We start from the raw sequence: 15,564 nt of genomic DNA, 5'->3' as shown, positions 1-15,564 counted from the left end.
CGCTTTTAGGCTACCTCCGTTATTTAGAGCATGCTGAATTCCCTCCACATTAAACTTCCTTATGTCGGCTACCTTGCGATTATTAACTTCGATAGCTCTGCCAGTTCTATTTTGTCTGTGGGGTTGGACGCCCTCATGCGTTGGCGATTCTTGATCAGATCTTTCGTGTCCCGAGATAGATTACCTGCATCCTCCCGAACCATCCTACCGCCTACTTCTACTCTGCACTCCGTAATGATGGCTGTCAGATTATCGTTCATAGCATGAACATCAAGATCGTATTCCTCAGTTAAAGCCGACTATCTGTTCTGCAGGAATATCCTGAATTCCTCTGCTTTCCCTCTTACCGCTAACTCGTTAATGGACTTCCTCTTCACTAGCTTCTTCCGTTGCCTCTAAAAGTCTAAGCTAATTCTAGACCTTACCATTCCGTGGTCGCTACAGCGCACCTTTCCGAGGAAGGCCTCATCCTGAACGTTGCCAGGTTGAGCGCATGGTATGAAGTCGATTTCATTTTTAGTCTCGCCATTGGGGCTCTTCCAGGTCCACTTCCTGTTCTCTCGTATGCTGAAGAAAGTATTCATGATCCGTAGATTATTTCTATCTGCGAACTATACTAATAACTCTCCCCTGCCATTCCTAGAACCTAACCCATAGTCGCCTACCGCGTCGCCGCCAGCCTCCTCCTTGCCCACCTTCGCATTGAAGTCGCCCATCAGTACAGTGTAGTGTGATTTTACTTTGTTCATTGCCGATTCCACGACCTCATAGAAACTTTCTACGATCTGGTCATCATAGATAGATGTAGGCGTATAGGCCTGCATAGGCCTGTGCCACCTTCAATTTGTACCTCTTATTAAGTGTTATTGCGATAGCTACCACCCTCTTGTTAATACAGTGGAATTATTCTATATTGCCAGCTATATCCTTATTGATGGGGAATCCCACACCTTGTTCTCGTCTGTCCGCTAATCCACAACAGCATAGTACATGACCACCTTTAACACTGTATACGCTTCACCTGTCCTCTTAACCTCACTAATCCCTATGACGTCCTATTTAATAACCACCACTTCCCCTAAGGCACCGCTAGGCTAGCCTCATTGGATAAGGCTGTGGCGTCAAACATCGCCAGGTTCAGTTTCACAGACTTCACCAGACTTCAGCAGCAGCCTGCTCTCCCATACAGTGATATGATTGGCCAAAGTCAATCTCGAGCAGCTTTTCGCGCAGCCAAAAGTGCCTTCGGGCACAGATATATACCGTGTTTGAGGGTGTACAAGTTGCGTTTTTTTTTTCCTGGATTTTTCGTAGGTGCGACTAATCTAGGGCGAAAAACGACTCACCACCACGCTCCACCTTTTGCCATTCCCAGTAACTATGCATCGAAAGAAAATCTGCGTATAAAAGCGAAAACTAATCGAGTTATTAGAGCAGCGCGATCCGCTGCCGTGGGGACCCTGCTGCGCCTGCGCAACGGAGGGTGCGCGCGCTCCTAGGGGCAATCTGCGCATGCGCAGCGGTTCACGGCAGCGGAACGCGGATCGCGCTACGCTAAATCTATACTTGAAACGTTATCCTACATGCAGAACCACATAATCGCAGTCAAGTCACATTCTCGGAAGTTTCACTTTCAGCATTGCATCCGTACGGCTTCGCGCGCGTTGTTCTTGCTCAACATGACGCCGCCCGCGAGGGAGCGAAGAAGCTACGACAATAATAATTGGCTTTGGGGGAAAGGAAATGGCGCAGTATCTGTCTCACATATCGTAGCGCAACTGAACCGCGCCGTAACCGAAGGGATAAAGGAGGAAGTGAAAGAAGAAAGGAAGAATGAGGTGCCGTAGTGGAGGACTCCGGAATAGTTTCGAAGCCCTCCACTACGGCACCGATGCAAAATTCAGAACGGGAACCGGGCAGCAGGGACACAGATCGACGCGAGCGAAAAAAAAAATTATCCGGGACCGGCGAAACCCGCAAGCGGCCGATAAAACTGACAGAAAAGGCAGGCCAGGTAAGAATTAAGGCACGCTTGTCAGACCTCGAGCATCGTCTGCGCACGGCAGCTGGCGTACGCGTGTATTTTGGTCACACTCTCCGACCAAGAGATCCACAGCGCGCATTTTTACAGCGGTACCGAATGAACTGGTGCGTCTTACACATCGGTGCGGCTTATATGCGTTTTTGTTTGTTTGTTGGAAAAATTGCCAACTGCAGGCGGATGCGACTTATACTCGGGTAGACTATAATAAATACGGTATGTAAAGAATACGACAAAAAAATACGGTAAATGAACACCGAGGAAAGCATAAGGGTACGTTTCTTAATTGCAACAGAAAGTAGGAGAAAAGACAACCAACGACATGCCTCCGGAAAGATCTCTAGCCATAACCTTCTCATGTGGTAAACTAATTAGTTTTTTTGTAACTTTTGTGATATGGCGCTAGATGAACAAACAATACGAGTCCAGTATCGCGGTTCCACACATTAAGTAGTTCATTACAGGGACAAATAGCAGTTTGTGCGCATCGTCCCGCATTCTAACCGAACCAAAGAACACGATCATCAGCCGACTTCCGACTCCCTTGAAGTCGGTGGCAAACGTCCTTTCGGTAAAGACGTTTCAATCCCAGAAGTAGCCCGCAGAATAAATTTCTACTCAGAACAACAACTGGATGGGGTCGTCTACACTGTCCCCTCAAGTAGGCCACTGGGATGATCAGAGTGAATGCCAGCGTGCTTCGCTAAACATTGTTTACTTTGCCCGCCCGCATGTGAACACTGATTGACGGATTCAAGGAAAATTGGTTTCCCGCTAGTGCCACCTAGAGTCACTAAATAAGAACTTAGAGTACCGTCACTGCAGCACGGCGGTAAGCAGGGGCGGCCATTTTGTTGTTTATCATTGTTGCCAGATTGCCGCTTCGGCAACCTCGCCGCTAACTTTGGCCCGGCCATTTTGTAAACAACGCTGTTAGCCACCCTGCGCTGCGGCGGGGATCGTAGCCGTACGGCATGGAGGAAAGCGCATGAAGCGTTTTCCATCACCCTGCGGGTTGAAACAGCCAACAACGCAGCAAAACGGCATCCTCGTATGCTCTTGTGCAGCTGAAATGCTGCGAGGCGCGGAATCCCTGGTCACTGAGTCGGTCACCGGCAGCACTAGGACTACCACAGTTGCCCGACTGAAAACGCGTAAGCCACAAAATGGCAGCCCCCATGAACCGTCGCAGTGTAAACAAATATCACGTGATGCAAACTGACCAATGATCGTGGCGGCGGCACAGAACAATAGGAGAAAAGAGTGCCGGTACGCTAAGTTTTAAATTTAGTGACTCTACTTGCCACCCAACGTCGATATAAGATCACATGACGCGACCGAGAATTCTGCTCTTAAGGAAATACGGACTTCTGGCGCAGGCTAGGAGCGGATTACTCGTAATGATGACGATTATGGATTTCTATGGCGCAAGGCATACATGGCCAAAGTGCGCATGGCACAAGGTATTTTCGACTTCTCAAGGCGGGGTCAAAGACCCGTTTCCCAAGCATTTCACCCTAAATAAGCCGAGCACCAGACCAGGGGTAAGCTTGTACCCATTGTATCACCGGTGGGTGCCCGCCGGCACTGGGGATCGAACCCCGCACCTCCCGCATGCGAGGCGGATGCTCAACCACACGGCCACCACTGCGGTTACGCGGATAACCCGTATTTTGTCATACTGTAGCAGCATGTTTGCCGCAGCAACCACACCACTGCCCATATCCCTCCTAATTTCATCCGCCCCCTACACCGCTTCACAATCCATTCCGTTGCCACCACTGGTTATCTTGCCTTCGCATTACATGTACTGCCCATTTCTTGTGGATTCTGACTATGACGTCATTACTTAGCCTACACTGCAAAAAAAATTGCAAATTTCACGGTAGAACCGTTCAGAATTGGGCCTGCGAAGCGGAAAACGGACGATTGGTCCGCATCCGGTCCGCATAAGAGGCCAGTTTAGCAATGTTGATGCGATTGGCTTATTTCCATATGGACACTTTTTACAATGTCCCCATTCGGGCTTCGGCAACTGCTTAGCCCTTACCATCCAAAAGCACCCCCATGTGGCTCCTCTATCTGCAGTAGCTTAATCGACTTAATCGTATACATCCGTCGAAATTAAATGGGGACAAGTGGGCAAGCTGCATGAGAACAGAAAAAAGTACTCCTCTGTACTGCATGTTACGTCTCTTGTATTGGTTGTGCAGTATTCGTATGCACGGAGATTATTTTTTTTTAAAGCACCAACGTTTTACAGATTACATAAAGCCTCCAGCACCAATTTACCTGCATTTTTTACGTTCTCTGACCCGTTCCACACTCTTCCTCGCTGTGCTGTCCACAATTTATCCACGTCTGTAGGTTGAGTCTTCGATATGCATTCCAAGCTTTTTAGCATTTCGAAAACCCTCGGCGCTCAACGAATTCCGGCTGCTTGGATGAGTCACGTGTGGCCCGAAATCTTCTCCAAAGCGCGCGATCAGTAGGCCACACAGCGCCATTCGGCTCCAAACGGTGAGGCGCCACGGAGGGAAACGCACCATTCTGCCCCAGAGCGCCAGGAGAGACAAATTAAACCAGAAGGGGCTCCAATTACGAGCCGGGCAATTAGGATGGCGAGGCCGGGAGGAAGCGAGCGGCACGCCACCACCGCCTCCCACGCCCGCGGGGCGCGGGATGCCCCGGCGGCGGCCGCAGCGTCCCGACCGCGGCGCCGCCGACGTCACGTGGCCGCGCGGCGGAGGGGCGCCCAATGGGAGACCGGGTCCGGACCCGGGGCCCCGCCGACCGCGGGCGGGGCACTGCGGGAGGCCGGGGGCCCGGCCACCAACGAGGCCCAACCGATAGGCGCGTCGCTGCAGAGCTAGCCAACTGCGCGGCGGCCCGGCACTGAGCAAGTGTGCGCGGGGCGAATGGATCAAACGCGGCGGCGCCATTTGCGCGCGCGCGAGGTAAGCTGTCACTGATGACGAATCCACCAAAAGTGGCCGACACTCAGCAGACGTGTTCGCCGCCTCCAGAATAGAAAGCGCGCAGCTCGGATGTGGGCGAGCACCGCTTCCCCAGCGAGGGACGCTACTCCCAATTCACTCCCTTCCGCACACTCAATCGTCGCGCACGTCGATTGTGCACTCGCTTATTTGTGCTGCGACGGACAGCGCCAGATGAGCTGCCCATGGACGTGTCCTGAGAGAAAGCTGGTTGCAACCAGTTTGACGCGCACTGCGAAGGGCTCAAACCTGCCCAGTTTAGCAGGCGATAGGTAGGTGCATGTTCCTCGTGATGGAAAAAAAAAAATATAGCGCGAAGGAGCACGACAGACGGACAGGAGGTCGGAGCAACTGAGGTTTATTGCTGAATGCACGCAATTTATATATACATGGCACCATGAAAAACAAACTAACGTTAGAAGGAACGCATGCAACACGTGCCACTCATCGCTTGGGGAAGGGAAATACGCGTAAAGGAAGGCGCCCTGTCAATAACTTTGCACGGCGGACACTAAAAAATTATATTCACAGTCTGCCATGGCGACAGAGGGCTGGCTGATACACTGATCTGGACTGGTCCGTGTGTGGTAGGCTTCCATAATAATATCACGGACTGGCTGGTCGCGGTGTCGAATAAAGACGCTTGTCCTATCATCTATAGCTGTCCATTTTCCCTTTCTTCCTCCTCGTTTGTTCTTCTTCACCTTCATATGCGCACCAATGTTCGGGGAGATTGCCATATCGGTCGTTGGGCGAATTCCGATGTTCGCCTAGTCTCTCATTTAGGCAGCGCCCCGTTTGCCCTATATACACCGATCCGTGGGACAGCGGTAGTTTTTACACTGCGCCGATGCACCGGGGAGTAAACGGAGATGAGTGCTGAACGGTGCACCCGCGCCTTTTTCTCATGTCGCCTTGTGAGCACAAACTGCTCAACTTACTCGGTCTGGCAAGCCGCTATGGTTTTCCCGCTGTATTTTCCGGACCGAGTAAGTTGAGCAGTTTGTGCTCACAAGGCGACATGAGAAAAAGGCGCGGGTGCACCGTTCAGCACTCATCTCCGTTTACTCCCCGGTGCATCGGCGCAGTGTAAAAACTACCGCTGTCCCACGGATCGGTGTATATAGGGCAAACGGGGCGCTGCCTAAATGAGAGACTAGGCGAACATCGGAATTCGCCCAACGACCGATATGGCAATCTCCCCGAACATTGGCGCGCATATGAAGGTGAAGAAGAACAAACGAGGAGGAAGAAAGGGAAAATGGACAGCTATAGATGATAGGACAAGCGTCTTTATTCGACACCGCGACCAGCCAGTCCGTGATATTATTATGGAAGCCTACCACACACGGACCAGTCCAGATCAGTGTATCAGCCAGCCCTCTGTCGCCATGGCAGACTGTGAATATAATTTTTTAGTGTCCGCCGTGCAAAGTTATTGACAGGGCGCCTTCCTTTACGCGTATTTCCCTTCCCCAAGCGATGAGTGGCACGTGCTGCATGCGTTCCTTCTAACGTTAGTTTGTTTTTCATGGTGCCATGTATATATAAATTGCGTGCATTCAGCAATAAACCTCAGTTGCTCCGACCTCCTGTCCGTCTGTCGTGCTCCTTCGCGCTATATTTTTTTTTCATCACGAGGAACGTTCCCCAACTGGCCCAACTTTGGGCTTTCCTTAGCATTTTCTTCACAGCGTGCAGCAAAGTGGGTAGGAAACTACCCACACATGCCTCTGCGCGTCTCAACACATCGCAGTGCATACGCGTAACCACCACCACTATTTTGGGTGCGACGCAGAGCGGAGTCCATGTCGCGTTGGTCCTGCCATGGCGCAGCACACTCAGCGACGTCACTGCCACGAAGCCGTCGAGCAGGGGAAGAAAGGAAGCAGCGGCATAGCACCCCTGCTCTGGCACGGACCTCACCTTCGGCAGACGGAAAGGATACGCGGAAGCAGGGGCACTGACGCACAAGGCAAAGAGCGCAATCCTGCTGCTCGAACGAGGCCCAGAGAGCGGGAAAAGTAGCGCGCGCTGTAAATAAGAGGGGAACACGGGCCCGTCGGCGGCGAACGCCAGAGTCATCCGTCACCGGCGGCCGAAAAGACAAGCGCCGTCGGCTCCTCCTCTCTCCCGGCGCTCTCGTCGAGAGAGGGCGCCTCCGGTGCTTTGGAAAAAGCGGCACGCCCTGGATTCTCTTGTGTGCCACCGGCGCAAGAGACGGTGCCTCGCCTCTGGATGGCGCAACGAATGATTCTGCGCAGTCATATTGCAGACACTGAGCGCGCTAGGATGATCCAATCCCATTAGAGAGGAGGAGACGTCAATGGCCCTAATTGACCCTTTCTCTTGCTGCCCGCTTCCTCATCTGCTCCGAACTGCAACACCCCAGGGTGGTCGGTCGGCCAAAGGAGGACAAAGCAGCGGAGCAAAACGCGCCGATGGCGACAGCGTCAGAAGGAAGCCCATGTACGCACTGTTGAGGCGGCTGTGTCGACGGAGAAGACCAGATACGGAGTCGAGAGTAAAGAAATCCCGCGAAGGGGAATGGCAGTGCGCCCTTCGTCTCCCCGCAAACTTTTGTGCACCGAGGAGGCCGGGTGGGCGCTGCCATGTTCGATAATGCATGCACGCATATTTTATGGGGCGCGCAATAATATCTCTCGGGGCGGCAGCAGAGCATGAGAATCTTTCGCGGAGCAGGCAGAGTCAATTACGCGATGCGTCGCCGCCGATCCGGTTTCCGGAGGCAGGCGACGGAAATATCGTCGGGCGCGCAGCTCAGAGAAATCTTTTATTCCATTTTCTCTTCTCCCCCGCCCAAGACGCTGAAAAAAAAGCCCCCACTTTTCGCCCTATTCCGACAATCGAAGGAAAAGTATCCCGGGAAAATGCCACAGCGAACGCTAATAAAAGAGGGCCCCCGAACCATTTCCGTCGTGCTCAAAGGGGGACTTATGAGGCATACTCGGCTAGGGGAGGAGTGACTGCAACCGCGTGCAAGAAGGAGGGCTCACCTGCTCGTACTTCTCCAGCTCCTGGTGGTAGATCTGGCGGATCTGCGCGAGCTTGGCCCGGTAGTCGGAGTGCTCGATGGCGTTCTCGGGCTGTCCGCCGGCCGAGGCGGCTGCCGAGGCGTTGGCAGCTGCACCGGCGCCGCCGCCCTTCTCGGGTCCCGCCACGCCCTCGGCGATGAGCATGTTGTCCAGCCGCATCAGCTGCGGGTCCGGGGGTTCCTCCTCTTGCGTGTTCCGTAAGCTCAGCACTGCGGCAACACCACAAAAGCCACGCTCAGTTCTTTCTAGCGGCCACAAGCAAAGCTGCTCAACTGCGTCCCCTTCCCCTCGCCAACCATTTCTCACCACCGGGCTGCTATTTCCTCAACGACTCCATTCAAACGAAGGGCTACAATGTGCGTCTAGCAACGAACCTTTTTTTTGGGGGGGGGGGGGGGGGGCGTTGGCACATTGCACATGCCTTCCCCGGGATGCACCCCAAATCTCCCCCCCCCCCCCCCCCCCCCCAGAAATGTTGCCTATTATGCCATGCGCAAAACTGGCTTACACTCAAAGCGTCTCTTCACACTAACTTCAAAAACTGCCGACTTAACTTCAACACTCCTACTGCCCAGCACCAGGCCCGCGGAGGAGACCCAGGCTGCTTTGATCTAGTGGGAACGCCGTTAATAAGGGGTCAGCTGGCTGGAAAAGAAAAAAGAATTGCGCGTTCTTTTGCCTCGCGTTGAGGCGACTCAATGTGGGCCCAGGGGTTGGAACCGATCCCGGAAGCCCGGTCCGTCGTTGCATCTTCCACTATGCCCAGTTAACGAGCTTGCTGTCGTCTCTGCTATTTTTAATATGCCGTAAAGCCTGACATCATTGCTAGGCGAAAAGAGAAACACGCTTCCAGTTTCAGTATAAAGAGGAGAGTTGTATATAGGTGAGCTGCGCCTCGCCTCTTCGGCCCTTCCTCGGGACGCCCATGCGTACGATATCCCACGACGCGTCACAGAGGAATGAGAATGCGTGGTACCAACGACAGAGAGAGGGGCGTTCCAACTCCTTTCCATTCCACATTACCGAGGCTAGGGAGGGGAGGGGGGGGGGGGGGGGGGCGTTCGCTGTTCCACACCATTCTTTCGAATGCGCTCGCTTCACAACACCGAAGTGGGCAAAAACAAGTCGCTGGGCAGTGCATTCGCGGCCGGAGGTGCCGCGAGAAAAAGGAAGACGTATCATCCGGGCAGTTTACAGCTCCCCTCCCGACAGGCGCTTACGTCACTCCGACGCCGGCCATGCAAAAGCGCGCGCCTCATCTGCATGGCTCGTATATTCAAATGCTGCAGCCCCCGGCTGAAAAGGGCGCACGACGAGAAAGGCACACGCCGCTTCGCACCCCCCCCCCCCCCCCAACCCCGGGGAAAAAAAAAGAGGGGGAGGCAATTTATCGCCTTCAAAGCGCCGGCGCTGTTTTCCGAGTGTCGGTCGCCGGGTCACAAAACGCGCAGTCGTGACCCGGTCGGATTTGTGCTGCGTTAATATATTCAACTGCGCCCAAAGATGCGCCGCAAAGAGAGGCGGCCCGGAGTGATTAAGTCAGCGCAGCAACAAAGAGACCCGCACTTCCTTCCTTCCGTCCCCCGTTCGAAGAAAGGGATGACGCTCCTTGTGGCCACTGCGCATGCGCAGAGAGCGGTTGAAAGTGCCGACAGCGCGAGCTGTCGCCACCGCCTCCGAACACTCGGGCCCACAGTGAATGCTTGCAAACAATAGAGAGAGGCTACTTTCTTGGTTCTTGCGCAGACATAGTCCGACTGACTGCGACATTTTCCACATGCACAGAAACAAAAACGAACGCCATGCTGGGGAACATACTTTCCAAGTTGGGAGAGCCCACGAATCTCAAAGTGTATTGCTAAATGGAAATTCTGTTAAAGAAAATGTTAAACGAAATAACGCTGAATAACCTTAGAGCAGCTATTCTGGCGGAAGAGAATCATTCTTTCGTAAATTATACACGAGCACATTGCCCGGAGGCGGTAAACTGTATGAGTAGAAATGCACACAGTCTGGACCCCGCAAGCGAGAAATCCAGAACAGACCCAGTCTCATTTTGGCACTTTTTCCAGGTTGATGCAGAACAACTCTGAATCAGGCATGCGTCTCAGGTCGTGCACAACGCTATCTAGCCCCATCCTGCCTTCGACGTGCAAGCAACGTTACTTCAGTCCCTTTCCCGTCTATTTATAATACGAAAGCACAGTTAGCCTCCTACCCGCAAAATCCGACACTGGACGTGAAGCCTCGAAGGTGGTCACGAAGTAACGAAAGGCGCATAACTGGCACCCTGGGTCAGTGGAGAACTCAACCGCGCTTTCAGGTACGTGGCAGTGGTGGCCACGTGCAAAAAAACCATGCTTTCTGACACTATTTCGTGTTTAGGAATGCTAAACCGCCAGGCATTTTTCTGTCACTGCGCAGTTCAGGTGTCCAGCGACAAAATGAGCCAGTCCTTTCGTTTACTCAAATCCAGTGGACGGTCTAGACTGCGATTAAGGTTGGACTGGGAACTGGACAGCCTTATTTGCTTCGTGCAAGCGGGCCATAGAGTCCGTGAAGTGTGCAGGGAACACGGTCGAACCGAAACGGCAAGCGGAGGCCGAGCGTGCACGTGAGCGTAGAGGCGCCCAACCGGACGGTCGCCTGAGGAACCTCAAAAGGGACCTAGAGCTCCAGACGTCTCGTCCGCCAGTCTGCAGCTTTCGCTGATTATTGCGTTAAGCCGGTAAGCTTAGGTCCACTAATGTTTTTTTTTTATTAAACACAGTTCTCTTTCCATCCACAATCTGTATTCATTCTACCTAGCCAGACGGTATAACCATGATTCAGGACAATTCAAGCGGACACCTGCAAATTTGACCCCTGTAACGCGGCATTACATATACTATACACTGCAGTCAAATTTAGAAAATTCCCTTGTCATGTTCGAAATCGACTAAACATGCCCTCCCTGCTCTACTGAACCATCTTCAAGGTGAAGGGATTAACACCAGCTGCTATGTAGTATCAGATATGCTTCACATAAACACGTGCGTTTACTCCGAGCCGTGACTGTACGGCCATTGAAGTGAAAGCTTTTTCTTCGAGCCGTGCTCTTTTGGAGAAGAAAGAAACATTCACCCTGGGGCGCGTGCAGACCGCAGCTGCAATTAGAGGAGCGGAACGGAAACCACGTATACGGCCACAGGGGAGACGGGGCTGCGTGCCAGACCACCAAATTCATAAGCGCGCGTGCACCGGCAGAGGTCATCAACGTTAACGGCGCGATAAATCTCCGCACGCACGAGTGCCTCGTTCGCCCTCGGTTTGAATATCGCGCTGGTGACTCTGCCGTCTGGGTCAACCACTGTGAAGCCTCCGAGGGTGTTCGCTTCGCCGCGCTCCACGGGCGGTAACCACGGCGGAAAACTTCCCGACACGCTCATCGATTCCTCGTCAGGAAGCAATGGAGAAGAAATCGACCAAGGTTTTCCTCCTCGGCATTAGTAGTGCCGCTCCGCGTACCTGGCAGAATGAGGGCCTCGGAGCGGGACCCCGCGGGACGGCGTCGTCGATGATGGGGGCTCTCTTCAGGAGCAGGTGCCCGGGCAAACACTGCGGGGACTGAGAGAGTCGCCACCAAAATACTACGCGGTCCAAGCGGTTGAAGGCGACGGTTCTGAATATGCCAGGCCTTGCGGCGCGCTGCACAGAACGGTGGCCACGCACACAATGGCCGACCACAGGCGGGCGCCGAGATAGGCCTCTAATGACCCCCGCAGGCCGCAACGAGCACTCCTCCAGAGCAAGCCCGGCGCCAAATCAAACATCGATCGGGAACCACCCCGAACGAGCTTCTTCCCAGGAGGTGGTGATTCCAAACTGCAATCTGCGCTCGATAATGGCGGATAGGCTCCGCAGATATGCAGCCGCGCACGGCGAAGGTCAGAAGGACGGGGAGACCTCCATTCGCCAGAGACAATATGGGTGACGGACCTACTGCTATGCGCTAATCACAAGGTGCCGTCGGTCTCGTGCGCGCGGCTCGAGACCAGGAGCTGCGGGGAGGGGGAAAAAACAGCGCTTCTTTCTCAAGTCATTTCCGAAGAAGAACGTGCCCGGGAGATAAGTAGCGGAAATGAAGAAGGCGTTAAAAAGTGCGCACCCCGCTCCCAGCGAGGCGGCAAAAAAAGAGAACAGAAAGCGACCGGCACCTGCTAATAATAATATTATCCCCGGGGCAATTTCTGCCGCCGCTGCAGTCACCGCCGCACAGACACCGGCGAAAGAAGAAGTGCGCGTTTTTTAGCGGCCCCAAAAAGGAGCACAGAGAGAGGGGGCGAACAATACAATAAAAGCAGCCGCACCGAGGGGGCATTTTTTTCTTTCGTACGAGCAAAGACGGCAGAATCTAATTCCTCAGCGCGTAATTTCCTACTTGCACCAGAGGCCGCGTTATTACTGTCACTTTGCCGGCCTTATTTCACTCGCGATCGAGAGAGAGAGAACCATGCACCCCCCGATTCGGAGGAAATGAAAGATCTTGCGAAAGCACAAGACCCCGCGAAAAAAAAAAAGTAATTACGTCCCGCAAAGGAGGTCCACCGGCTAATCCCATTTCACGCTAAGGGGTTAACAATTTGGTTGGCGGGTGAGGGTGGGAGGGGGGGGGGGGGCATCATGGAACAATCGAAACACGACCTCGCTCGGTTCTCTCAGGCTTTTAGGTATTGCGCACACCCACGCCACACATGCGCCACCAGGTTCAACAACTGCAAAGGGCCCAAACCTACGATAGGTCCCTCGTAGGAAAGCGGCGGAACACTTGTCACTGGCGTGATTCCAGGGTAGCGGACTACTTTCAGGCAGCCCCGATCACGCATGCCACAAGAAAGTGAACAGGAACAGACACGCCCGAATAGACGAGGATTCGAACCCATGACCTTTGGATTGAGAACCGAGCGCGAAAATGACCAGGCCACCCTATAAAAGCTCCATGTACGAAGCACACAAACTGCTTGTTTTCTCAAACGTACTGCTGCTTCCAGACCGAAGAAGCGCAAACACAGACGAACGCAAGAAAGTGACACAGACAAGCACTGAAGGAAACACGCAACAGTGTATAGGAGGAGGAAAAACTTTATTTATTTTTCATATTAAAATATGTTATTAGCGGTCGCGGGCTGTCTTCTTCATCTTCCGATGAGTTATTGCAACCCGTCTTAACAGGGTTGGGGCCCCTGGTCCAGGGCTCCACTGAGGTATGCCGCCAGGTAGGCTCTCCGCACCAATCCGCCCTGGACGGCCGGGTCCTCGCTGGAGAGCATCCCCTCCCACTGTTCCGCACTCGGGTTTTTGTTTATTGCAGCTAGATCCTTGTTTTTCTGACACACCCACGTTATGTGCATTAACGTGGGTTTTTCTCCACACCACGGACATTTGCTGCTGTATTGCGTGGGGTAGATTTTACTTAAGGTATTTAGATTGGGGAAGCTGCGGTAAGCCTAAAAGCATACGCACCGCGATCTATATCGCGTTGTAGTAAAAAAAAAAAAAAAACAGGCGCCGAGTCACTATACGCCAGGTACTTCGCAACCACAAATCGTTGTCTGTTTGTTTGTTTTCTGCGCATACGGCGGTCTTATTTGTAGCAACTGGCAGCTGCATATTACGGCCCGTTTCAAAACGAATATACAGGGTGACCGAAAAATACTGCAACGCGAAAAAACCAACCGTAACTCTTCAGCAAACAAACTAAAGGCAGTGCGCTTTTTTTCTTTATTCAAAAGGGGCGTTCAATTCTGGCAACGGCTCATACACCATTTTTAAACTGGCCACCTTCTGCTGCTTCGATACAGGCTTCCAGACGCTTCCGGAAATTCTTCAAAAAAAAAAAAAATTGCCAGCGGCGTCTCCTGGGATGATTACGTTCCAGGCCTTCCACAAAGCATGTTTCAACGGCTCGATGGACTCGTGCGCCAGATCTCCCAAACAGCTAGTCCAACAGATCGGAGGAATTGGAGCCTCACACCACCTGCAGTCCCAGTATTTTCATGAGCCCCCCTTTTGGCTCAAAAAACAAGCTTGGTCTTCCCAAGGGTTCCAAATCTTGCCCCAAACCATGCTACTTTCCGGGTTTTTTTTTTCCCCCACTCTCACAATTCGTAGAGAAACTGCCCGGATGCAATTCTCGGTGATTTCGGCGAATTCCAGGGAGGCTCGCACTTTTCCAGAATGGAGGCCTTCATCTGGCCCGTGAGCAGCTATCCTTTCGATGGTTTGCGCACTTGCAGTCAAGGTGCTAACCCCCAGGCGAGTTTTCTCACGCTTCTCAGGAGATGATTTTCTGGGACGAGGCCAATTTCAGCTCCCGGGTTCTTGCTCTTCGAGGTCTTCCGCTTCTCTGCCGATCCTTGGTGGCCTCAATTCCAGCATCTTCGCCATCTCCGGAATGGATATCCCCTGCTCGTGGTGGGTGACGATGGTTCAGCGCAGTTCTACAGACACCATTTTTCCAGAAGAAATATCAACCACGAGCAATAAAAACGGCAGTTCCGTTGAAGAAATGCCTCAGTAACACCAATAAAACAAGACCGCCACTTAAAAAAATGCAAAATTCAAATGAAATAACACTAAAAGCGCGCTGTGGTTCACTTCGCCTTCTTTTTTTGTTACTGGCGAGAGCAGCGGCGACGGAGAATAACTGACTGCTTGCCGCCGCACCGTTTGGAAAAAAAAAGTGCCGCCCATGCTTACACAGCATCACACAAGCTCGTAAACAAACGGCAACGAAATGAAATTAGGCATACTCGCTCAGCGTTGCCCTCGCAACTCACGTTCGACACGTACCGAAGCGCGCAGAACGACATGTTTACGCACTCTCTCAGCTGCCGGTGAGTTGCACGAAGCCTCGTGCAGAAGAGCGCCTCGGCGCGGCCAGCGGCGGTGCTCGCGCCAACTCCAAGGGCGCCTCCTGAGCATACGCGCTCAGCGTCGGCCAACGTTTTGCGTCGGCGCTCTCGGCGCACGCCGGAACCGGTCTGCGCATGCGCACTGCAGGAGACCTCCAGCCAGCCTAGGCAAGGCGCCGAGATCTGTCCGTGCTAGATATCGGCGCTGGGGCCCTGGCGCGCGCGTCGGAAGCGGGGTGTGGTTTACAACAATATCTGTATATTTTTTTTTCTTCATGGCTCCCCCAACGGAATTTTCTCCACGGTTTAAGTTGTCCTTTCAGCTCCCCAACCTCTTTTCTTTTTCCACGGCTTGAACTTTTTCCGCCTCGAGAGGGGAAGCAAGCCAGCACCGGGAACATGGAGATGCATGCCTCTTTTCGACGGCGCGACGCTGGGCGCGCAGGGGCTCAGCGCGTCGAGTGGTATTCATTCTGCGCTTCGAAATATCGGGCACCATTGCAGTCGAGGTCTCCCCACGAGATTTTCGTGTGCGGTTATCCTGGGCTTCGTCCCCCTGTCATGTTTCTTGCTCAGTC

The 15,564-nt window shown here is 53.2% G+C and overlaps 1 pseudogene across 1 annotated transcript in view; it reads right to left on the bottom strand.

The window, feature by feature from the left end:
* LOC144116092 (homeobox protein extradenticle-like) overlaps positions 1–15,564 on the bottom strand; it is a 273,763-nt pseudogene that overhangs the window by 113,723 nt on the left and 144,476 nt on the right. Inside the window, exon 3 of the transcript XR_013311725.1 lies at positions 8,055–8,302. The product of XR_013311725.1 is annotated as a homeobox protein extradenticle-like (transcript). The remainder of the gene's footprint in view (positions 1–8,054; positions 8,303–15,564) is intronic.

The sequence above is a fragment of the Amblyomma americanum genome, chromosome 1 (genome assembly GCF_052857255.1).
Source record: "Amblyomma americanum isolate KBUSLIRL-KWMA chromosome 1, ASM5285725v1, whole genome shotgun sequence".
NCBI lineage: Eukaryota > Metazoa > Arthropoda > Arachnida > Ixodida > Ixodidae > Amblyomma > Amblyomma americanum.
This window is presented reverse-complemented; position numbering and strand designations above follow the sequence as displayed.